We start from the raw sequence: 24,401 nt of genomic DNA, 5'->3' as shown, positions 1-24,401 counted from the left end.
ACTAAAGGAAAATCATAGAATCATCCTGGTACAAAGCCTTCAAGTTGAGCTTGTTGGCAAAACTGCATAATGTTTACTTACAGATAGCTGGGGAAATTAAATACAAGTTTTACAAAAGGCATCACTTCTGTACTCTTTCCACAGAAGAGACTGGGTTAAGAGGCCAAGCCACTCTTATTTTAGGATCAGCAGAGAACGTGCTTTTGGGAATATGTAGGTACCAATAATAATCTATCTTGTGATTTCTTCATGCTAAATAAGTGACAAGGTATTTTGCATTACACTACATGCAAAACAGGAAAAAAAAAAAACCCACATGATGCAAACCACTGGTTCAATTAAAAATATTTCTCACTCCAGTTCTTACTTCAGGAATAGAACATCAGCCCTCAGAAATGGGCTTTGCCTTGTAAAGGAAGCATCATGTAAAATACTGGTGTGCCACTACAGTCATTAAGAAAGGTGATAGTTCGAAGCTGATGCTTAGAGTAAGTAACTCAAACCAGTGCTGTGACCTCAGCAAGCCAGGCTGATAAACTGTCTCCTAACCTTTTGTACTTGATTTTCCTTCTCTCTGCTGCCACCTGGAAAGTCATCAAACGCCATCAGCAGTAAGCCATGGACAGACACTGTAACTACACGGAGCAAGCTCACAAGGGCAGGAAACAAAGCCTTAAGGTAAACTTGAAAGACTTCTCCATTCCCAAAACACTCACAATCTGAATAGAAATTATCTTCCTCCCCCATTTTCCTTTAAGATTACAGGTGGACAGACTTTATGTTAAAAGAAGAATAAAATAAAGGCATGACACAAGTCTTTATGCCTCGCCTGCCTGCATGCAGCATACTCCCCACTTGACTTCCTCACAGTCCCACAGCTAAAGGCCCACTGAGATCAAGGAACTGTCTGCAGCTAGATGTCATATGCTGCAAGGCAATCACAATATGTTTTGTCCACTGTCTCTCACACAGTAGTTTGAATCACAAAGGGCTACTTTGGTGGAAATTATTTCTTTCCAGAAAGTACATTTGGCTACTACTTCTGCAATCTTATGATTTGGTCCAAATTTCACAAGCTAGGACATTTTTTTTCTACACCAGTCAGCTTTTTCTCTTCCTTTCTTTAAACCTAAGACGATACAAGGTTGCCTGATTCGGCACCACTTCTGACTTTTGACAGGAAGTAAGAAATAGAATGGCTTGAAGGCAGTTAGACCAGCTTAAGAGTAAAACAAATTTGCTATATGGCAGGTCCAAAGAGTACAGATTGCAAGAAGGAAGAAGCCATGGAGGAGAAGTTATTGTTTAACCTGCATCTCAGACTACACTCAAGAGATTGATAGCGTACAAGTGGAAGCTGGAACACCTGGATTGCCAGCCTGAAAGAGTGTATTAGCACACAAACCAGAACTGAATACTTGGACTTTTTCTTCAAATTCCCCTGGAAATCCACTTCTCAGATGGCTTTTTTTTTGTTGTTTCTTCTTCCCCCATCTCAACAAAAAAATGCTAAAATGACGAGACAGGGGGAAAGCCACGCTACAACAGTGGTTTTGCTGATGGATTTGTCAGCAATGCTGCCTGCATCTCCAAAGTGAGAGGAGCAGGTAAAACTCCTCTCAGCTGCTCCAATATACAACACAACGCATGGGAGACAGACAGAGGAGACCAGGGAGACAACAAGAGGAATCAGCATTTTGAGAGTGCAACTCTCTGACCTCTTTGAGAAATACCTACTAGAGGGTGACACAAGGCACATGCTAAAAGGGCCTTTTTCTCTCTGCAGATCATACTGAGAGCCTGGGGAGACATTCAACTCAGAGGAGCCATGTTTTGAGCTTGGAGCATCCATGTTTTCATCAAATAGATCCCATGAAGGGCCCTGAAATTGCAATGTGCACCCCAGTGTAATGTGCCAAAAAGAAGACAGGCCATTCAAGGACCCAAAGGCATCCACACCTCTGAGGATGTGCCTGAGGCGAGATGGTACAAAAGCCAGCTCCCTTTCCTGCACAAAGCCAGGAGCAGTCACCACCACTGGAGTACTGAGCGTTACCCCTCAGAGCCACAAGATCCCATCTGCTCATGCTGTGCATAACTGCACCCAAGTGCAGGAATTTCAAACTTGAACTTCAGTTGGCATAAAAACCTGATTAGTACAAGCAGCATCAGGTACTTTTAACCTATTCATTCCCAAAGAGCATCATGTGCCTTAACCTCAGATGGGAAAAACTGATCACTGACTTCTGTGCTACATCAATGAGCACTGGCTGACAGTCCCAGTTCTGCTGCCACCAAGGGGAATGAACCTAGCCATTCCCACCTCTGGGAACAGGGGTGCAAAGCAGCTCCTCCCAGGTGACAGCTGTGCAAGTAGAAGAATCACACACTGGACTATTTTTTCCACAAGAGCAAACCCTCAACATCAAGCAGAACATGCTTACATTGTCCTCAAATCCTATACAAGCCAAGACATCAGGCTGAGAAAATTAGTTCGGCTCATAGCGAAGTATAGAAAAACACTCTTTGACACAGTACAATTCTGGTAGACAGTATTATTCTTCCTTCCCAGAGAGGTAAAAAGCCAACAGTAGGCATTCTTGCACCTGTCAGAGGGCCAATGGCTGACTAGCCTTTTAAGAAATATGGCTAGTTTTTAGTGGTCTAGTTTCAGTCTGCGTCTTGCACATCCTCACCAAGACCGGTCAGTTCCTTTACAAAGTCTGTTTGCTTCTGTTATCTGCTGTCAACAGGATGAACTGTGAAACCAGAACACTTCGAGGGTGGAGCTCTGGATCATTTCTGTATTTTTCAACTGAGAAAAGTTTATTTCAGCTCTAGGTTGTTCTGTATGCGCTTAAGCATATAAGGAAATTGGATCATAGCAACAAGCTTTTGAAATTACAAACCTGCCCACACCAAGGAAGTGAGACAGGTGCACAAAAGGGAAAAAGAAGAAAAGAAGCCATACTCCAGCTCACATTTATAAAAAGACAAGACACTAGTCAGCAAACTGGTGAAATTCATGCACTGGAATCAAAGCTGATAGAAAAGGTCTCCCTTCAGAAACCTGGAAAAGGATAATAAAACTGCTCTTTGACCTCTGAAGCAAAGAGAGCTAGCATCAGTTTTCAATCCAGTGCAAGCAAGGCAATCAGAAACACAATAAACAAGCAATATATTTTCACTTGTGGCAGTTATATTGGACTTGTCACATATTTCTTCCTATACCTCCATGATGCACAAAAAAGCATGAACTAAAAGCCTCACTTTTCCCTATTCTTTTTTTTCTGTGCAACATCCAGAGCACATAGTATTCCTCAGAAACCAGTAAAAGCATTCTTGCTGTCATGCTACAAGAGCATTTTCCTCTTCAAGTTTATTTTTGGCTTTCATTTCCAAATCAAAGAATGGCAGTTATATTATCCCATTTAAAGATGCAGGACTCAAAAAAGGCTAAAAAAATCACCTGGCAGTTAATTGTCCAGTCTTAGACTCCTGCTTTGCTATACAGTACAGCTGTGAACAAATTCTGTTCCGTGGCACAAGACAGGCAATCCAGAGTTAAACAGAATCAGTATTTAGAAATATTCAAATTCCCACCATACCTTCTGTTCCCTGTGCAGAGATGAGCTTCATTTCTCTGACTTACCCACAAAAAAATGCACAGGGAAAAGCAGTCTCCAAGCATCCAGTGGACACACACACAAACTGTTCCACAAGGAGGAGTTTTTCCAGCCTTACCCTATAAAGCTGAGAGCAAGATCAGCACACCCACACTAAGAGCTACTGGAGCAGCAGACAGGAAGATGCTCCCTGCTTGGCCAGGTAATGTGGAAGCAGCACCGGGAAACTCCAGGTATGGAGAAGAGGGAGGAGGTTCAGTGAAAGGCATCCCTAAGCCACTGGGCAAAGAGTAATTGCGAGCAAAGAAAACAAACATTCCTCCGTCTGTGCCCGACACAGCCATTTCCCCCGGCTACAATACCTGCTTTCACTTTGAAAATGGAAAGCGTGGCTGACTGAACGGCTTTTATGGTTGTTCTTACACACATGCATCTCTCATGCATAATTACCACAGAAAGTACACGCCTTCCAGCCAGTCCCAAGCAAGAGTCAGGGTTTGACACTTATTTATAAATCTTGCTCCTTGAAGAAAAAAACTCCTGGAGGCAATGTTGAAATAAGAATCAAGGGACGCTCAGCAGGAGCAGATGCACCGTGACACACATACGGATGCAGCCAGCTATTCCCAACAATCATGAATTTTAAGCCCTCTGGATAACAAAAGCAACAAGACCAGGGATTGCAGGCATGGGAGAGCTGTGGATTGGGGCATTTCCATGCACAGAGAAGACAGGAGCGCTACTGCCTCTGAAGTCTCGTCCTGCTGGCGCTGCCTCCTCCATCGAGCTCCAGGTGCATTCAAGAGCACCCAGAGGTGCCACCCATCTCCGACGTCCCTTCGCTGCTCCCCACTCCCCAGGGAGAAGCCCCTGCTTTGAAGGAGGCTGGATTAGAGACCACCTGACGTTCCCTCCAGTCTGAATTATGCCACGATCCCAAAGTTCAGCTTTGCTTTTAAGTACTTTACTAGCAAAAAAGCCACGGTTTCGTACACACCCGCGGGCGGAGGGTTTAAAAGACAAGCTCCCACCTCTCCATCCCTCCTTCACCAGACACACAAAGCCCGAGGCTTCATCACCCCATCGCCCAGCATGGGTCCAGCTCAATTCTTTGTGTTTGCCCAAAGCGCCCGCCCCTCCAGCCGAAGCCAGGACGGGGTGCTTGGCAAAAACTGCGGGCTGAGCCCCGATTGCATCCCAACCTGTGCGCCGGGACCCCAAACATGCGGCCCCGAAGGGCTCCCCGCTCGCCAAGCCCGGGGGCTGAGAACAACTCCCTTTGTTAAATGAATGAGCCGGGGAGGCAGGAGGGGGAAATCAGGAGGGGGAAGGCAGAGTCAGTACCCCCCTCTAAAAGAAAATTTCAAAAGGAGGGAGGAAGAGAAAAGCTGAAGAAGAACGCACCCGTCCGCTCAACCCCTGCGCAAAGTTCCCGGTTACCAAACAAGCGAGGAAATCCCCTTGCCCGGCGCGGCGGGACTCACCTTCCGCCCGCCGCAAGGTGCTGCCCGGCTCTCCCGCGGCTCCGCGCCCGCCCCGCTGCCCACACCGCCCCTATTGTCGGCCCGGCGCCGCCCCCCGCGCCCTGCCCGCCTTGCCGCGGCCATTGGCTCCGGGGGGCCCGCCCCGCACCCCGCTGCCGCCAAGGTGGGCAGCCGGGCCCGCCGGGGCGGGGAAGGGGTCGGGGGTGAGGGTAGGGGGCAGGTCCTTCCCGCTCCGCTCGGCGGCGGCCGGGGCGCGGCATCGCTCCGAGTGGCCCGCGGGGGAAAGTTTTTTTGGGAGGGGGTGGTACCTCGGCGGCGCCGCAGAGCGGGACCCCGGAGCGTGGTGCGCTGCCTCGGGGAGCCGCGGGCTGTGCTCGGGCCGAGCTCCGGCCGGGCTGCGGCTGCAGGCGCTCCCGGAGCCCGCAGCTCCGCCGGGCAGAGGGCGGGAGCGGCGCTGGCCTGGCTGGGACGTGGGAGTCTTGGGCGATCACGCCATCAGCGGAGCTGCCATGCGGGGAGTGGATGGCCGGCAACTGCACCCTTGGCGAGCGGCGCTGCGATGACTTTATGTGTGCTGCGATGACTTTATGTGTGCTGCTCGTATCGCGCTGCGCTATCGCGGAGCCGGCTCCATTGTGCTGAGGTCTGTGTGCGTGCAGATCCAAAAAAGGCAAGAGTAAAATGGGCTCTGCCCTGCTGCTGTGTTGCACAAGCCGAGGCGTCTATACCTTATATTGCCGGGATCCGGGTGTCCCCTCTCCCCGTGATGCACACAGCTCGCTAGAAACTTGTCACCCTAGTTAACAGGAGTTTTCGGCTCAGCGCTTGAGCTGTGCCTGCAGAGAAAAAGAGGAGAGGTTTGACTGCACGTACAGCGCAGGGCTCTCGGGAAGAGAGCACGGGCATGCCGAGGTGTTCTTGGGACGTGCTCTGTAGAGGTGCGAAGGGGAAATGTTGAAGTGAAGCAGGTAGTTCCAGGCAAAAGGGAGAGACAAGCTTTGTGCCGAGACAGCATGCCCTACACACGACAGATTAGGACAGCGCTGCCACAGTCTCGCCCTTCCCCCTCGTACCAACATTTATCAGTTCCCGTGATAAGTTTGTTCGGGAGCTAAACCAGCAGAAAATTAACATCGCAAAAGTAAACAAATGGAGGAAGCGAGAACTCGAGTCTGGGACTGATAGGGAGAGTGGGAATGCCACAGAGCTGATTTCAGCTGCTGAACCTGCTGTGGAATTGTGCACTTGGAAGCACTTCCCTCTGTCGGATACATTTAACATTGGATTCAAATCCACGCACACGGGCAGATTGCATGAGCTCCCACAAGCATCCTCTGCCCGTAGTCTGGTTGCAACATGAAGGTTTTTATGTAGTTCAATGTAATATGTATCAGTCCCATCACTTCATAAGACAGGATCAGACCGTGTCAGGAATCCCAGAGATACATGGGAATTTACAGGATTGCTGCTGCGGGGGGGAGGGAATGAACTGAGGCAAAAGCCACGCAGCTCAGCTTAAATGCTGGATCCATAAAGGGAGCTCCATCAAAGCTGGAGTTAAACCCCAAGAGTGACCCTTCGGCCCTGAACTGAGAGCTGAAGAGTGACTTCCTTTTGTACCATGCTTGAAATCCCAAAACCTTTTCGGAAACACGGATGCATGCTGACAATTTTAAAAAATAAATTTTGAAGCCAGACAAGAGAAGAACCCAAAATACTCCATAAACATGTCTGTTTGACAAGATGTTTTACCACATACATTCATTCAACCACACAGAGAATGGATAGGTCAGGAAATTGCCGTGGTTGACCTAAGGCCTGGTCCATGTACACCGGGTGCACTGCACTCTACTGAGCCCTGGAGAGATCCATCTGGAGTGCTGTGACCAGTGCCAGGCTCCTCAGTCCAAGAGAAACATGGAGCTCCTGGAGTGGGCTGTGTAACTATGGTGTTTGCCCAAAGCACCTGCCCAAAGAGCTACAGATATGATGAGGGGACAGGAGCATCTCTCTTATGAGGAAAGGCTGAGGGAGCTGGGCATGTTCAGCCTTGAGAAGAGACAACTTAGACAATTGACGGACAATCAATACGCAAGTTAGTTCAGAAATTATTTTTATTAAACCTTTGTATATTTGCTGCCAACGAATCTCACCAAAATCTTAAGAACCCTTACATTTTGCTATTTTCTTGCTCTGTAGTAATGTGGAATCCTAATGGAATATCCAGGAATTACAATACTTAGAGATTTCTGAATTTACCCAAAGTTCAAGACTCATTTGTCTGAAACTATTGCTGGATATTTCAGAGGGAGTTCCTAAATGAAAGGAGGAAGACGTTCATGAACAGCATAAGAACAGGATAGAAAGCTACCACTGCAAACCACAATTTGGTACTTCAGAAAGGAATAAGTGAAATGTAAATCTTTTTATTTGCATTTCTAAGCACTCACAGCTAAGGGTTCAGGGGTTTTCAGGCAAAGGATCCATCTTGCCTTGCACTCAGGTTCAAGTCAGATGGTCCTTTTCCAACATGGAGGAAAAAGGGGATCTCTTACACCTCAAAAGGGTCTCCTGTGTTCTGTGGGAAGAAGCCTGGCACCAGACCCCAGCCTCAAAGACCAACTCAGTTGAACAATCGATTTCCCAGTGATCACATAAGAGCTGCGTTTTCCTCCCCCACAGACACACAGCAGAACAAGCAGTGCACTGCCATGGGGCACAGCCTGATGATTTCTTCTTTGTCAGCAGCACTAGTATCAATAATTCTTACTCTGCTGTGCATCTCTGTTCCTGAGCTGCTCCCTGCACTGTGCCAACACAGCTATTTGTGCAGCTGTGTAATGGAAGGGATCAAGGAACTGGTCCACCTAGGAGTTTTCCTAGGTGTTTTTACTCAGATCAAATCCCCAAATACCTTGGCTGACACGATGCAGGAGGAACGCAGGAGCATGTGAAATCACAGGAGCTGAAGCTTAGCTGAGGGACAGTAACTTGTTAGGATGTGCCCACTTAGTCACCTGCAATAACCTGTCCACTCGTTTAATCTGCTCAAGCAAACGGAGACAAATTGGACTCAGCCTACATGGAAGAAAACAGAGTTCATGAATGACTTGAAAACTAATTACAGATCTCTAGATTTTACTAGCAGGGAAAGGAAAAAGACAAAAAGAAAAATTGAGTCCTATAGTTATACAACACAAAATTACAAAGTTCCTCAGCTAAATATCATACTGTGAAGATGAAGAAACAGCAAGCACCAGCAAGCAAAACTGAAGGTGATGGTGGGTCAGCATAGTACTGCCTGGAGGTTTCTCACCCAGTAAATCAGAAGTCAATCCAGCAAAGTAATGTTGTTATAGTGGTGTGAAGTGAAGAAGAAAACAGACTATGATTCATCACTGCCCTACATATAATATAAGTTTGTCCAGCTCTGCAAAATGTATGTAAAACAGTTTCAAATCACAACTATTTCCTTTTCATTTTGTCCAGATTATGCAGTACACTAAAGCAGTGAGGAATGTGTTTCTGGACACAAATCTATGATGCACAAATGTTTTTGCTAAACAAACACACAAAAGCAGGACAGCAACAATCTTTCATTTCCTCAGTAAATTTTAGGGAGTTTTCGTGCCAGAAAAGCAAAGTAAAAAATAGAAAGGGCCAGAACACCTGACTAGCACAACGTAGCATCTGGTTCCTATCTTAAATATCCTGATGTTAGATGGTATGTAATGCCCATCACAACAGAAGTTAAAATCATTTCCAAAATGTATACAAATAGCACATTACTTCTGACACATATTTAACATGGACATGCACCTCCTAACATCCTGTAGAAAGGTTTGCTATGATTTCTCTGCCCTAGAATGAATTCAAATACTTGAGTAAGAAGCAGGGTCATCATCTTAGCAAAGCTGGCTCTGGGTTACACTTCTTGATCTTAGCACTGAAGTTGAAAATCCAGCTTATGCAAAAACATTTCTCAGTATTCTACTCTATGCAGCTGTTTCACTCCTGATAAATGGTTAAGGCATCGTACTGTACATGTTCCCACTTGCCACTTAGTCCTCCATTTCTGTACTGAGAAGCTCACAGTAAAGGGTCAGGATCTGTCTGGTACAGTTATAACAGTTATTACAACTTCGTGGGGTTTTTTTTGTTTGTTTGTTTTTGTCTGGGTTTGTTTTGGTTTGGTTTTTTTGGATGCTTCAAGCCTGAATAATTCTGCTTCTTCTTATGGGTTACTTACTTGTTGGTTAAGTTACCCTATAGTTGGTTGAAAACTCAGAGGAACTTTCATGCCATTCCAATTTTAAATAATCTCTTACCGCTTCATTGAAGTCCTGGAATCTTGCAAAACCTCTGGTGATGAATACACTTTTACATTCCAGATCTCCTTTAGCCAGGAAATTGCACAGAGACAGCTAAGAGCGCTCAGTGCTTTGGTGAGCAGTCAGCAAGTCAGGGAATACTAGGGAAGCCACAAATGACTGTTTGATTCTGGAAGCCTTGTGTATCTCTGGAAGTCATAAAATACAGATGGGCAATGGCTTAACAGTGAGGTCAGTCTTTGATTCATTAGCTAACAGCTGAATTTAAGCACATATATCTGAGTTTTGAGGCACGCTGCTAATTCAAGCTTAAAAGCAAGGGGGGAGTTCTACCCTCTGCTGTGAGTTTCTTTGGAGCTGTACAGAATCATGGCTTTGGCTTAGGTTTTGTATGTTCTCTCAATAATCTTAATAGTTTGGGTTTTGAAAAAATATTACTAGGCAGGGATAATCTGAGGTAAAAAACATATTTAAATGGTGTAAGCTCTTCTTTGTGGGTGAAGGTATAAAAGTCAAGCACACTGGGTCAGTCACTGGAGCTATAAGAATTCACACCACAGGCTGACCATTTATGTGTAAATCCCACATTTTGCAATAATCTGTGGAGATGAGTGCCATAACAGAAGAGCCTGTTTCCAGATGTTAAAAACAGTCCTGATGTGCTCCAAAACCAGGAATTTGGTTCAGAATTTTGTCTTTCAATCTCCCAATTGCAGTCACAGCTATGGTTCCCTACATCAAACTTCCCTCTGCCTGCAGTCTAAAAAAGACCTATCCCTGCCTTTCCCTATTCTTCTCCAGCTCTATCAAGAAACATCTACTCATTCCTACTTCCTCTCCTTTCCCCTTCCTTCCACCTTCCAGCCTTATTTAATCATTCACCTCACTTTGAAAGTCCCTTTCCTCCCTGATCCCACCAGCCAACCTAAGGCTGAATGTGAATACAGTCTAGACACTCTTTTAGGGATCTATGACCCATCTTGACTGGAAATTATCCCAGAATGGTTAGGGTAGGAAGGGACCTTAAAGACCCATGGGCGGGGACACCTTCCACTAGACCAGGTCGCTCAGAGCCCCATCCAACCTGGCCTCAAACACTTCCAAGGGATGGGGCATCCACTGCTTCTCTGGGCATCCCATTCCAGTGCTTCACCACTTTTGTAGTGAAGAATCACGGCAGCAGCCCTGATTTACAAAACACAGGCAGCAGCAGACAAAGAACGAGGCTCCCAGGGAGAGCAAGAGGGGCACTGCTGACAGGGAGGGGAGGGGAGGGAAGGGGGAGGTCGTAAACACTGCTCATTCACTGGGGCCTTTGGAGCATGAAGGAATTGCTGCCAATGAAGGAAGTGTGGAAAGTAGCATAGTAATGGCAGGCAGGCAAACATCTAAGGCACGTGAGAGCCTGGCTCCCAAGTGACAGAATACCTGCAGAAATCTCTGAACAATCTATGGCTGCTGGCTCTCGTTCAGCCAGCAGTACAAGGTCCTGGCCTGTGATACTGTGTGGCACAGCCCTCTTAGAACTGTCTGGGTGACTGTCCTGACTGTCCTCAGGTGTGAACTGGTTCTCTGCACTGTCCCAGAATCACGACTCTAATTTTCTCTCCTTAATATAAAGAAATCAGAAAAAAACCCCCTCAATACTGCCCAAAATGTAAATTTGCTACCTAGAAGAGATTTCCCAGCAGACAAGTCTATGACAGGTTTTCCTTCCAGGATTCAGCTTACAGAATTGCAATGGTTTTATAACAAACACTCAGAATCACTTTTCCATTCATTTTATTGTGGTTTATGATGAGAAAAATCCTCCTCTGTGAGAATGTGGAAGAACACAGTAAAAATACATTTACGCATTTCTTGGGCTCAACAACTCCTGCTGAACCAGTAAGGAAACAAGAGCAGACTACTGAAACTTAAATCAATCTAAATTATTCTGAACTATGCTATTTTTTTTCCTTTTACCTATAAGTGGGGAGAAATAAAAAAGAAAGCATAACATCAAGGGGACAGAACTCCGGAAGTGTGGAAAAAGAAGAGTGCGCTAAATTTACCTTTCATTAGGAACTCCTCAAGTTTATTGGGCTACCATACAAGGAAAGTAACAATAAAGATAATTTTAAAATCAATTAGCTTTTCCTCTCTCTATTGACTTTTTAAAGAATGCCTCTTGAGAGTTTTCACTTTCAGTGTCAGGGCTTAAAAACATAGCTAGGTAATGCAAAAGACAGTCTGAATGAGACATCAGATGGAGACTACTAATCCAGGGTTATTTATTACTCAAAACCTAACAAAGGCAGCTCATTTTTCTATGCAGAAAGTCTTAGTTGCATGGGAGGACACTGTAAACAGAGGAGGGTGAGGCTGAGAGAGATTGTAACAGCGTAATGGCACCACAAAAGTAGATTCTTTTGCTGGTTTTGCTGAGCTTATTCAAATTGAATGACTCTGAAGAGCTGATTCTGTTTTAACTGGAGCCAGTGAAAGATTTGACACACATTTCAGAGTACAAAACCAGCCCTTCAGTCATAGCACCTCTGCCAGATTTTGTTTCACACCCTGCCAAAATGTCATAGCTTGAATCACTTCAGTAGCTTGGGCCATTTAAAACTGGACTGAATAAAACCCTGGAGAATAAACTGCAGAGAGGAATCTTCCCCTGCTCTTTCCCTTATCTCTGCTCTTCTGCCTCACTGGGTTACATGAATAGCAACCAAAAACTGCAGAGCCCTGACAGACATGGTGTCTCTGGGCATTTTGGATGTTTCACAAGCAAGCTTTGAAAACGTGAAACCTCTGTCCTTCAGTTCTACCCATTTGCATTGTGTCCAAGAGGACCTAAGTGGATGATAACAGAAAGATTATAGAGAAGCTGACTTCAAATGTTTTGGAAAAACTGCATTGAATTTGAGATTTCAGTGCAGCTTCAAACATCAGTGCAGCAAAATGTTATTAAAGTGCAAAGTAAAGATCTTCAGCAACATAATCTGAACTGACCTGGAGCAGACAAAATATCATAGAAACAGCAAGATAATTCAAGTTATTAAACTCATCAAAAAGCTGGAGAGATGGAACACCCATTTTGCAGGGTAGAGAGTGACTTTGACAGTTAACCCAATAGAGGGAGCTGTACAAGCTCAGGGGCAATTTGGCTGAGGACAGTGACGCTGATAATTTAATTGTACTGGTTGGTCACACTATAACCAGAGTTACACGAGAGATATAGATCACAACAAGCCTGCCAAGAGAGCTGGCCCTGCAGAATTCCTTTTATATGATGTACATCTCAGTGCTGTCCAAATTGCTGATGAGTCATGGATTGTTCAGCAGGACACAGGAAAGCTTAATAAATTATTTTATTGCATAATCCTTTCCTATTGATTCCTTGTAGATACCTGCAGGAACTGCTAAATAACAGCACACAACCCCCTGAGCTTTTTCAGTGGCTGCCTCAGCATACCACATAGTCTTACAAAACTGCCAGGATAAAACTGAGGTTTCAGGAACATACCAACCTCTAGCTTTACATTCCTGTCCAGCTGCCTCTGCAATCAAGTTGCACTGGCTGTAATTGGCCATAAGATCTCTGATGAGGTTTCTATCCTGAATCTCACCATCTTGTTTTAGTTTGTTAATTAACAGTTTTTGGGATGGCTATTTTGCCTTTCTTTTTACCACATTTTCTGGGATATGCAGAGATTCTCATCAAATTATTACAGACTTAGCAAGTAATTAACTTCATCAGCATAAATTAAGCACCAAACCATCCTAGGAGCTGTATTGCAGATGGGGAAATTAGGTAAGAGCTCAATCCGTAGCCTCAGGCTCTGCAGCAAAACTGCTGCAATAATGCTTTTTGAATTCAAGAGTTCCTACTTCCCATTTCTGCTCTCAGACGAAATCAATCCTTTAAGCTGCCTCTGAAAGCTTCCAATTGCAACAAATATAAACCTTGTAGAAGGGATGTGGGCCTGCAGCCATACAGAGAACTAATCTTCAGCAGGCAGGTGAACTATAGGGAAGAAACATTTAATATTGCCATTTGCAATTGGCAGCCTCTGTCCACAGGCTTTACAAGAGAGCAGCCCTGCAGGAAACTGTGATCCTGAAACTGGTTCTCTGGTGACAGTGGCCTTTATCACACACAGAGATGAAGGTGCAAATGGCTGTCTAGAGAAAAAGGGTCTAGAGGTCCAAGGTAAATAATTTTCAAAAAACATTGCAGAAAGTGAGTTAATTGCTGATGTATGCAGACTGTGAAAGAGAAGGACAAAGCTACTTGCTGAAGGGAAACCAGGTCTGGGAACATTTAAACTTCCGGATGGTCAATGCTCTGTTGTGAAATCTGTGTATTGAGGATTCCTTATTTTGCCTGTGTGGCTAGATTTCTGGGAAGAGCACTTTCCACAAAACCATATTCAAGAAGCCAATGCTGAAGTAATTATTTTCCTTCTTTAGTTTACAAGTGGTTACAAAACAATGAAGCTCTCAGTTCTTTACGCTTCGCAGGGGAGAATGTACAAAGAGCTGCTTAATCTCTTTCAGTTCAGCTCTTTAATTCTCATGGGTATCCAGTTGCAGGTATCTGTATCAGTCCCTGAGTTCTCAGCTGTGCATCAAACTGCTGGCTCTTGTTTTAACACGCTGTTTCAGAGCCGACCAGGTTTCAGCATGAACATGTGAGGGCTGCTGTGCCTGAGCCCGTTTGACGTTGGCAGGGGAGCAGCATCACAAATCCAGCCGTGCTCGCTGTGGTGAGGAAATGCCAAGTAAGGACTTTCACAGTGCCAGGCTAATCTTAACGCTGACGTTTGCCATCCAGAAGGAAGCAAGCTGTACAACTAAAAGAGGCACGTCACCAAGGAAGATTTGAATGCTTCCTGATTGGTTTCCCAAATATTTATGTCATTTGCTTCTAACTGAGGCTAGCTTGCAATTCAAGTATTAGATGGTTTTCTCAAGTGCAAACTGCAATTAAGGAATCAGAAGGCAAGATGCAAACCATACTACAGGATCAGCTAAGAAAAAATGGTGAAACCAGACAAATCAATTTTCAATTTATTTCCTCTCATTATTGCTAGACAGTCTCAAATGCAAAGTGAAAAAAACCCCCATAAATATATTTATAGCTAATGTAATAAATTAACACCTGTATGCTATATTAATGCATGAAATTTGCTAAATTAAAATGCTAAACTAAAATACTATATTTGGCTCAGTCACTTAGCAACAGCTGCATCAGTTTAAGACATTTCCATTCTGCAGCTGTTAGCTGGTACCTCAGGCTGGAGCTCCCTTAGAATCACAGAATGGTTTGACTTGGAAGTGACCTTAAAGCTCATCTTGTTCCAGCCCCCTACCATGGGCAGGGACACCTTCTACTAGACCAAGAGCTCAAGACTTGGTCTAGTGGTCAGACCAGGTTACTAGACCAGGCCCCATTCAGCCTGGCTTTGAACACTTGCAGTGATGGGGCCGCCACAGCTTCCTGGGCAATGTGCGATGGGTGCCTCACCACCCTCACAGGGAAGAATTTCTCCCTGGTATCTAATCTAATCTAAAATTTCTCCCTGGTATCTAATCTAATCTACACCCTCTTTCAGTTTAAAGCCATTTTCTCTTGTCCTCTGACTTCATGCCCTTGTCAAAAGTCCCTCTCCAGCTCTCTTGTAGCCCCTTTAGGCCCTGGAAGGTGCCCCTCCAGGAGACTGGAAGGTCTTCCCAGAGCCTTCTCTCCTCCAGGCTGAACAACTCCAACTCTCTCAGCCTGTCTCCAGAGCAGAGGTGCTCCAGCCTCCTGATAATTTTCGCAGCACTAGTCAGATCCATATCCCCTCCATGCTGAAGACCCCAGAGCTGGATTCAATACTCCAGGTGGGGTTTCACTAGAGCAGAGGGGCAGAATCCCCTCCCTCGCCCTGCTGCCTGCACTGCTTAGGATACAGCCCAGGACGCAGCTGAGCTGTGAGTATTGTCGGGTCATGTCCAGCCTCTCATCCACAGCACTCCCAAGTCTTCTCAGAGCTGCAATCAATCCATTCATTCTCCAGTCTGTATCGATACCAGGAGCTGCCCAATTCACATGAAGAATCTTGCACTTGGCCTTTTTTAACCTCATGAAGCTCCCACAGACCCACTTCTCAAGCTTGTCCAGGTCCCTCTGGATGCCATCCCATCCTCCAGCTGCATCAGCTGCACCATACATCTTTGTGTCATCTGCAGACTTGCTGAGGGTGCACTCATCCCTCTGCCAAAGTCAGCAGAAGGAAATGTGTGCCTGCATTTTGCCTGCTTCTCTCCAAAACCAATTGTCTTAATTCAGATGCATATTTATCATCTATCTACTGGTTTGGTTTTGTCATCAGGCAGAAGCCTCAGCACCTGCTCATTCTGACAGCTGTGAGGTGAGGCAGTACCCCACACCAGAGGGGCAGAACAAGCAGACACATCTTAAACTGCCACAGCAATAATCACCAGAGTGTACTCAGCAGTGCCTGAAGCGAAGATTAAAGTAGAATTGAGAAAAAGCATGAAAGCGCCCAAGGAAATAATCACAAGAAAAATTGCTACAGGAATTTTGTCACAGTGCAACAAACTATTTAGAAATTACTCTGCCAAAAAGAAGGAGCATAAAGGTTAGGAGATACCCCAGGGATAAGGGACATCTAGTCTTGGTCCAAGCTATCTTGGCTACCCAACTGCAATGCTGTGGTTATTTATTTACTTGTTTCCTGATGTGACTGTGAGTGCTGTGATGTGTGTTCAGGTCAGTGCTGCTCCCTGTGAGGCAGGTGTGCCTGGGGCACAGCTTCCAGATCACAGCCCTCAGTGGATGCAGATAAAGGAATGCCTTGAGCATCATGGGTAGAATTAAGAGCAACACAGAAGCTGAACTGTGAACTCGCCAAGAAAAATTCAGAAAACAAGAAACTTTGCCATCCAGAAAGAAATCTCTTGGGCTGGTGATTTTGAAGGACAATGCTTTTGAACCTATACACCTAAATTCCAATAAAATAATGCTTCAAAATTAGTATTTTCATCCTTAGAGATTCCTGCCAGAGAATGCCACCAGAATAAACAAATTCAATAAGTTACATTCACAGAAAGATCATATCTGTGGCATGGTGCTTACATTTTCTTGTTCAAATGGATCAAAGAAATGTCTCTCTGGGACCTGCAGCATCTCCAGCTTCACTGAATGCCCTTGGGCAGGGCATAGTGGTGTGTCTGGAGCAATGGGGTACCAGGTATCACCAGATATCATATGCTATTCATCAGGCTGGAACTCCCTCAAGCACAGGGATGCTTTCTCCCATGCTTTCCTTTGGCAAGAAAATCTACACAAAATCCACAAGAACAGCACTGCAGCCTCCATAACAAAATTTAAGATAAGGATGGTGCCATCATGCTCAGCCACAAAGAAGCTATTGGTATGCTGGAAATCCTGCTTGTTTTATTAATCATCCTAATTTTTCATTCTGTTGTCTTTCTTCATGAACAGAAAAAGACAGCAAACAGTTAGCCTGTTTCTTCTGCTCTTAGCCTGTGTATAATCTGCACAGTCACCAGGGATGCCACAATTTTTGGGTGATGCATTTCAGTTTTAAAAACTAAGCAGACAAAACATGCACCCAGCCTAGGCAGTAAGTCATTAAAATCCCATTAAATGTCCATACATGAAAATCATACCTGGATCACATCTTATACAGACCAAGTTCAAGGCCTCCATCTGATGTTTTTATCAGCACCCACAATGGCAAGGCCATGGCTTGTAGGCAGCACCATAACAATAATTATGAGTAATCATTTCCAGCCTAAATGATCCAGTAATAATTTGCCAAGCCTGAACTCACAGCTCCAGCATGACACACACAACATCCAAACCACCCACTGGTACTGCAAAGAGCAGGAATTACTGTGCTTATTTATTTATTTCCACTGGGAGCAGCACATCCTCTTGTAGAAATGGAGGAAAGCCATCCAACATTGCAGATACATGACTAATCTCTGTAACAAACAGGCACTGAAATACACCCAGGAAAACAACCTAATAAGCTGAGTGGGCCAAATCCTTGATAGTCATTTATGTCATGCCAGGGAGTAAGATAACAAGAGTTTGTTGCCTGTTTTGCCCACACTATGTACATATACAAATTAGAGCTATTAAAAAAATTATTTTCAGCTTATATGCTACTATATTCAACCACTAGTAAGTCCACTTCAGCTTTTGTTAGCCTAGGAAGGAATTGCATGTGGTTCCTTCCTACTAATGGAGCTAAATTTCTTTCAGCAGATGGTCTTCAGGCTTAATAAGTAAATCTAGAACTGAAAATTTGTGTTGAAACATGAAAAAGAACTAAGCAGGTTGCTATCATTAAACAAATTCCAATCAGAGATGGCCAGTGCCTATATCTTTTCCTGGTTTTCTTTCCCAAACTGTGGAAGGTAATGTGATGGCTGAGAAAATCACAAAAACAGCAGGTTACAAGGCTTACTTCATAAGGGAAAATAAACTGAAATGCATTACCTTAAGTGCTTTTAAAAAATAAATCAGCTCAGCAAGCAACCCAAATCCTCAAAACCTATATAGGAAGTTCTCTACTTCCAAAGTGTTCCCCTTCTCCAACCTTCTAGGTCAGTTTTGGTTTGGTTTTTTTAATAGCACAATTATTTGAAGGTATCCAGCATGAGCAGAAATGCAGCTGAAATCATTGCTTTGCAAAGTGTGAGGAATGAGAGATTTCCCTTTCAAGCCCACTCTGCAAACTACTTCCAAAACCAGTTGAGTCTTGGTCTACTTTATAAAATAGTATAAAAAAGATGTTTTGTAGGTTTGCAGGCAGTACACAGAGCAGAATTTGCACTTGCCCAGGACTTACCAGCAGACCATGTCAAGCACACAGTCACAGACAATTTTATATACCCAAATAAGCCAAAAACCTCTGTGCACAGCCTACACACATGCAGAGACATCTGCTAGCTGTCAACCCAGACAGAGCTTGGCAAAATCAGAGTGGGGTTCACCCCTTTTGCTGTTTACCTGCATATTTTCCATCCTTAATGACCTGTTAGTTTAACATAGACAATATGGCACAAAACAACCAGTTTAACGCCCTCACAGGATGCAATCGTGCAAAATCCCAAATAAGTGGGAAACTTTGACCTCACCTGTTTATGTTACCTTTCTTGCCCTAATCCTCACTTTCGCCTGTTTAGCTCAGTTATCTTTGTGGCAACACACCAACTACTTCACTGAAGTTTCAAGAGATCCCATTTTCCTTGTCAAAAATCAGTTATTTCACAAAATAAAGATACTCTTGTTGTGACACTATCTATTTTGGTTAACTCCTTTTACTTCTTACCTGATCTCCACTTGTTTCTAAATTCTCCAGATTTGTTGTCAAGCCTCTGCTTCCATCAAGGCCAGATTAGTTCTCCTGAGAGGCTTACAGGCTAAGCTGCAGTTTGCTGGTTGCTCTGCAAGATGGCCAATGAAGAAATAGCACACTTGAGACCTCTGCTCCACAGAGATTTGGGCTTTCTTTAAACTAATTTGCCTTTTTGCTTGCAATGCAATTCCAAACAAAGCATTATATAGCAATGAAGTCATAATGTCAAAGTGTTATTTACACTTTGATTGCAAGGGAACTGTTTTGTTAGCTATGCCCACTATTTTTGTTTGCTGTGGTGTCACCTTCTGTGGCAGAGAGGGACGTCATTAGGAACATCGAGAGCAGCACTTCTCCCTTGTCTAACAAAGTAATCATACAAAGTGTGATCGCTGGTACTTACTGCAGATCAAGAGAAGGCAGCTCATGAAACCGAAGTTTGTCTGAGCACATGAGATGACTTTTCTTATTGTTCCAATTGGAATGGAAGGTTTTGATCCTGCAGTTCATCCACATGCCTGCAATCTGAGCCAAATTCTCCTGTCAGTCACGCATTTGCCACACAGTCCTTCCAGGTGTAAGTCTACAGACTTCCATGCAATCAAATCACAACATATTTAGTCTACTGATATCTATTTTTCCTTTTCACCAAATCTTTTATCCAGGCATCTAGGATGCTGCAGAAAGCAAAGCGTATCACAAAACTTCCCTGTATTAAACATACCAAATAAGTTTAAAGAAGAAAGGTGAGACACAGCTGCCAAAGAATGCACTGACCTCCAAGAGAGACCCAAAGAAAGCTGGAGCAGAACGTTGGCTGGCATCCACAGGGACTGAGCTCCTCAGACAAGTTGCCTGACCTGAGAAAGCCCAATTCCCACAGCTCACTCAGAGGGGACTGCTGGATGAAGAACAAGACAGACAGACTGTCCCTGACAGCCTGCCTGCCTGCCTGAGGCAAGAAGTGACACTCACTGAAGCATTTTCAAGGAAGACAATTCTACCTGGTTCATGTGCTACAAAACCAAGCAGCTTATCTAATACTGTAGGAAATGCATGGATGCCAGAAACTTTCACAGTCACTACTGCATGCCCAAGTCACTTTGAGCTCTGTGGGAAGGAAAAGAAGAATGGATGTCTTCAAAACCACAAGCACTTACAACGAAACAAAATTACAATCTCTATTGTTTGTTAACAGCGCTCAGCCTGCAATATTCAGCTGGGGAGCTCTAAGCAGTAAGGCTTAAGGATTTTAAAACGTTTTATAGTACAAATTATTACTAACCATCTTTATCAGCACAAAATTTACACTTCTGTGGTGGTAACAAAGGACAGAAGAGATTACGCAAAGAGAACATGTCTCCAGTTCAAAAAAGCACACAGTCTAAAGAGACAAATCAGGGGCTACACACTGCTATTTGTGCTCCCAGCTCCAAAACTCATACATCTCAGTTTTTCAAATGCAGTCCAAGATAGAAGTAACTGAAAACTCTGGGCTTCTGACAGCTATTCCGTGTTGTGACTGCAAAGCCTTGGAATCCTTGCCTAGGGCTTCCAGGCTCTACCTCCATACAAACAATACACAATGTTTAATTAAACGCACAAAAAGGAGACTGAAAGAACACTCCTGAAATTTGCAAATCTAAGCATTTGAAGGCTGCAAAATGCCAAAGTGAACGTAAGCTGCATCACCTTAATTATTGCCCTTTGAATATATCCCTTATGGTGGATTTTAATTACCTGAGTTGGTGCTGTTTTTCCACAGGTCCCAGCTTCCTCATTTGGTTCAAAAAAGAACACTCACTCAAGAGAAGATTGATGTCATTTGTCTTTAGGCACCAAGTTTATGCAATCTGAGTCTTAAGTAAGCTGAGTCTTCTTTGGAAATACAGAGCTTACCACAATGAACTTACAAAACCATAATTCAGATATCTCATAGATATGTCAGTAATCCACCTTTTAAAGCAACAGCAGCTCAATTCCTTTTTCCCCCGTAATTTCTTGCATGTTCCAAAGTTTTATTCACTGTAAACTGGCCAAAACTGAAGAGGGAAAATATTACTTTATTCTATAATTTTCTATGATTTTCATCATGATAGAACCTCAGCATTTCTTTCTTATTTTTATATTATCCTAGAAGATGGAGGAGTTAATCTCTCCAGTCCTATAGGGAACATCTCTTGCTCAGTCTCAGTTTCTCACTTCTCATACATCCTGTCATTTCTGTTTTGTTGGTCCAATATATTTGTCCCCACACACATCAAACTGTTTAGGCAAATCTTTCTCTACTCCCCCACAGCCAATCCAACACCTTCATAAGGCCAGTCCTAGTTTCCTGTTTATGTCCCCTCTCTCCCATCATCTCATCCAGGCTCTGTCATTCTCCCACCCACTGTTTTATTTTATTGCTGAAGTTTAGCACAACTCCCCAGAACATAAGAAGTGAGATTCTTTTTTAAAGGCTCCTGACTTGGCCAAATTTAGGTCAATTTTCACAGGCACAAGAAGTGCAGACATGACACATAACCCGTCCCCTTGCCAAACAAAAAAAAAAAAAAACCAAAAAAAACACCAAACCAAAACAAAAAAAAAAAAAAAAAAAGAAAAAAAAAGAAAAAAGAAAAAAAAAAAGAAAAAAAAAAGAAACAACTCAAAATCCAACAAATTAACAAAAAACCTATATCACAAAAGCATCTGGGCTTCTAAGATATTTTAACACGGAAAACCAACTTATTCTTCTCTTATCATACTGGGAAATGACTAACAATCTCTGGCTGAAATTTCAGGGGGAGGTAGGGATGAGTCAGCCCAAAACAGACCCCTGGCTGAAAAGCATCAGAGTTAATTAAAACTAAATGGTCTCAAACAGAGGCCCCATTACAAGTCATTAAAGGACATAGATTATTTTTTTGCAAGTTATGCTTTTTTGTGGTCTCCATATAAGCTGTGATTACCCTGGTAAGATATGAGTTATGGTCTACTGACTCTTAATATCAGTTCCGTAGATTTATCTCAGATTGTAAACACTGAGGGAATTAGGTTTTCGCACATTCTTATTAAATGCTTCACCCAATGGGATCCATGCAGCAAATTGGTATGTTTTGAATAGTTTTGTTTTAAATGCATTGCATTCTTTAGTGTACAAGGGCTACCTTTTTTTTTCCTCCGTTCTCCCTTTTCATTAGAACCAGTAGGATTCAATTTCCTTGTAGTATTAACAAGTCTAGTTCCCTGGCTCATCGTAAGTGTGTGCCTTGAAATCTTAAGCATTTATTGTCCTTGTTATTGGTGGTTTACCAGTTGGAGATTATAGAATTGGTCTGGAGTGAGCATGTTTGCAAACACTGATGCAGAATCCTACGTAATCAAGATTTCTTTTAAGCCCTAGCTCATTAAGAAAGGCTCAGGCTCTTTTTAAGGTACATTTACTTCTGAAAGTAAACATATGTCTTTCTCACTTTTCTGACCTTCAGTTTCAGTTTTGCCCTTATATGCAAGTCAGTTTTCCCCTGTGCAATTTGGGTCCAAATTCCCTTTTCAGACATTGGGCTGGAGATTCTGCTGAGAGTAGACTGGGAGAGACATTGCATTTCTGAAATCATCTGTTTGGTCCTCAGCTCAATTAAAACTCCTCTTACTGTTTAAATTTATTGTTTAGACAATCTGTGCAGGGTCAGTGGTGCTCTGGCACAGCCTAATGAACCCTGATGTAACTGGTAACTTGCCTTTGGCTTTTCTTTAAAATTACTTCCCAGGTTTCTTGGAGGTTGTTGTATTTTAGCAAGGAGAAGTATTATTGACAGTAAATGAGCCCGCACATTTTTCAGCTGTGATTCTCAGAACATAACTGATAACATGACTGGAAAGGAATCCTTGAATCATGAATTTGTGTTCTCTGCTACTACAAGCATGGGAATCAAAGCTGCAAATAAATGTGTTTGGTTTCTGGCTTAGCAATGATTGCCTACTTCACATTTCACACATCTTTCCATTTGTTCTTGTGTTAATATTGGTTTTTACATTGACATCTCTCTGCGGAGCTTTAGCTTCTTCCACGTATTCTGAAACAGCAACAAGAGACATTTCAAGATTTCATTTGCCTTTATCTAGACACATCTTACAGCTGATCCACAGTACACTGGTAGCTAGCAACTGAATCCAGATGTTTTACCTCTACTCTTTCTGCAAATCTCCTGTCTTCTATCAGATTTTTTTCCTTACTCCCCAGTATATGACTTCTATTACTCCAGTCCTCAAGATTATGCAGGCTTCCTACATGATGTTCCAGTTCTTCTTTGTTTTGATTTTGTCTTCCAAGTTTATGTCATTGCTAAATTTAATTAGCAAATTTTCTCTTGCCTGAAAATTAGCCCTGAAAATATTGTTAATTTAGTGCTTTTATGGGTTTTTGTTTGTATTGTATCACTGTTCTCTTGACATGCCTATAAAAACATTTCTCTTTATTAGATCTAAGTGGTTATCTAAGCAGTTAGCACAGTTGTTACTTTTTCTATAAACTTTAAAAGTGTAATTTTTCATGGTTACTTGGCCCCTAGGTGGACTGGGAAATTGTTATGGCACTTCACTCAAATTCCTCAATAATATGGTAACTAAAACTATTTCATTTGTTAAGTTCAGAAATGTTATCTACCGAGAAGAAAGGCATCTGTTCATGGTTCTCAGGACTATTTTCCCCTAAGAATTCTGGAAACTCATTTCAGTCACATATTGAATTGTTTTTTGAAATCCTGCAGGCTAGAAATCAAAGAAAGAGGGAGAAAATGAGTGTTTATAATAAAACCTTCAATTCTGGGAAACCAGTGGCATTACAGAAAATTAGCAGTTGTCTATGGTTGTACACTGGCTGAATCTGACCCCAGGTGACATGGAAGTTTAGGCTTGAGAGACTTCAATGTGGCACCCTTCAACAGGTCAAAACTCATAGAAAGTTAGAATAACTGAGAAGCAGCAGGCTTGACACAGTACTTGTTTCTAAGATCTTCTGTCTCGGTGTTATCCTTCAAGTAACATCTTATTATCTGTCTTGAAGTATGATGTCTAACATCTTACTGAGGAAAAAGGGTCTCTTGATACTCAGTGCCCTCACCTCACCCTCATGAAAACTTTCAAAGCTCCACTTGATTCAGATTGGGCCCAGCATGTCCACAGCAAATAGCAAACCCACTAATCAATTTTTAGGCCCAGAGCACCTCAGTAGAAGCAGTTGAAGATAAAGAAAACCCAAGAAAATCATAGCCAGTCCTCTGAGCACAGATAGTGCTTGAAGTGGCTGGAGAGAGTATCTGTCAAGGGTGCCAATACTTGGATTTTGTGATCAAGGTTAAAACCTGGGAGTCAAGAGGCTCCACATAATCCACAGCCTTCCTGTCATCTCAGCCAAGGCATTTAACAATCTGTTGGTTTACTGCCCAGTAAAATGAGCAATGTTTCACTGCATCTTGTAATAGTGCTGTGAAACACGCTTTTTAGTGCTCAGGCAATATTCCAATATCACTGTGATTTCTAATTAATTGTATTACATGAGGGATAGAGATCCCATCTGAGATGTGA

General features: G+C 43.3%; 1 protein-coding gene across 7 annotated transcripts in view; it reads right to left on the bottom strand.

Annotated features, from left to right (window-relative positions):
• PAK1 (p21 (RAC1) activated kinase 1) overlaps positions 1–20,683 on the bottom strand; it is an 87,705-nt gene extending 67,022 nt beyond the window's left edge. The window contains exons 1-3 of one of the 7 annotated variants that reach the window (XM_058018914.1): positions 20,571–20,683; positions 19,234–19,355; positions 18,804–18,918 (exon numbers count right to left, since the gene is read on the bottom strand). The gene's annotated coding sequence lies outside the window, so the exon portion shown is untranslated. Of the gene's footprint in view, positions 1–3,608; positions 3,719–3,744; positions 3,765–5,030; positions 5,099–5,418; positions 5,440–5,838; positions 5,942–18,803; positions 18,919–19,233; positions 19,356–20,570 lie in introns of those variants that run through there. The other 6 variants (XM_058018913.1, XM_058018918.1, XM_058018916.1 and 3 more) reach the window with 6 other exon arrangements.
• Positions 20,684–24,401: the final 3,718 nt, after the last annotated feature.

The sequence above is a fragment of the Melospiza georgiana genome, chromosome 2, assembly GCF_028018845.1.
Source record: "Melospiza georgiana isolate bMelGeo1 chromosome 2, bMelGeo1.pri, whole genome shotgun sequence".
Lineage (NCBI taxonomy): Eukaryota > Metazoa > Chordata > Aves > Passeriformes > Passerellidae > Melospiza > Melospiza georgiana.
This window is presented reverse-complemented; position numbering and strand designations above follow the sequence as displayed.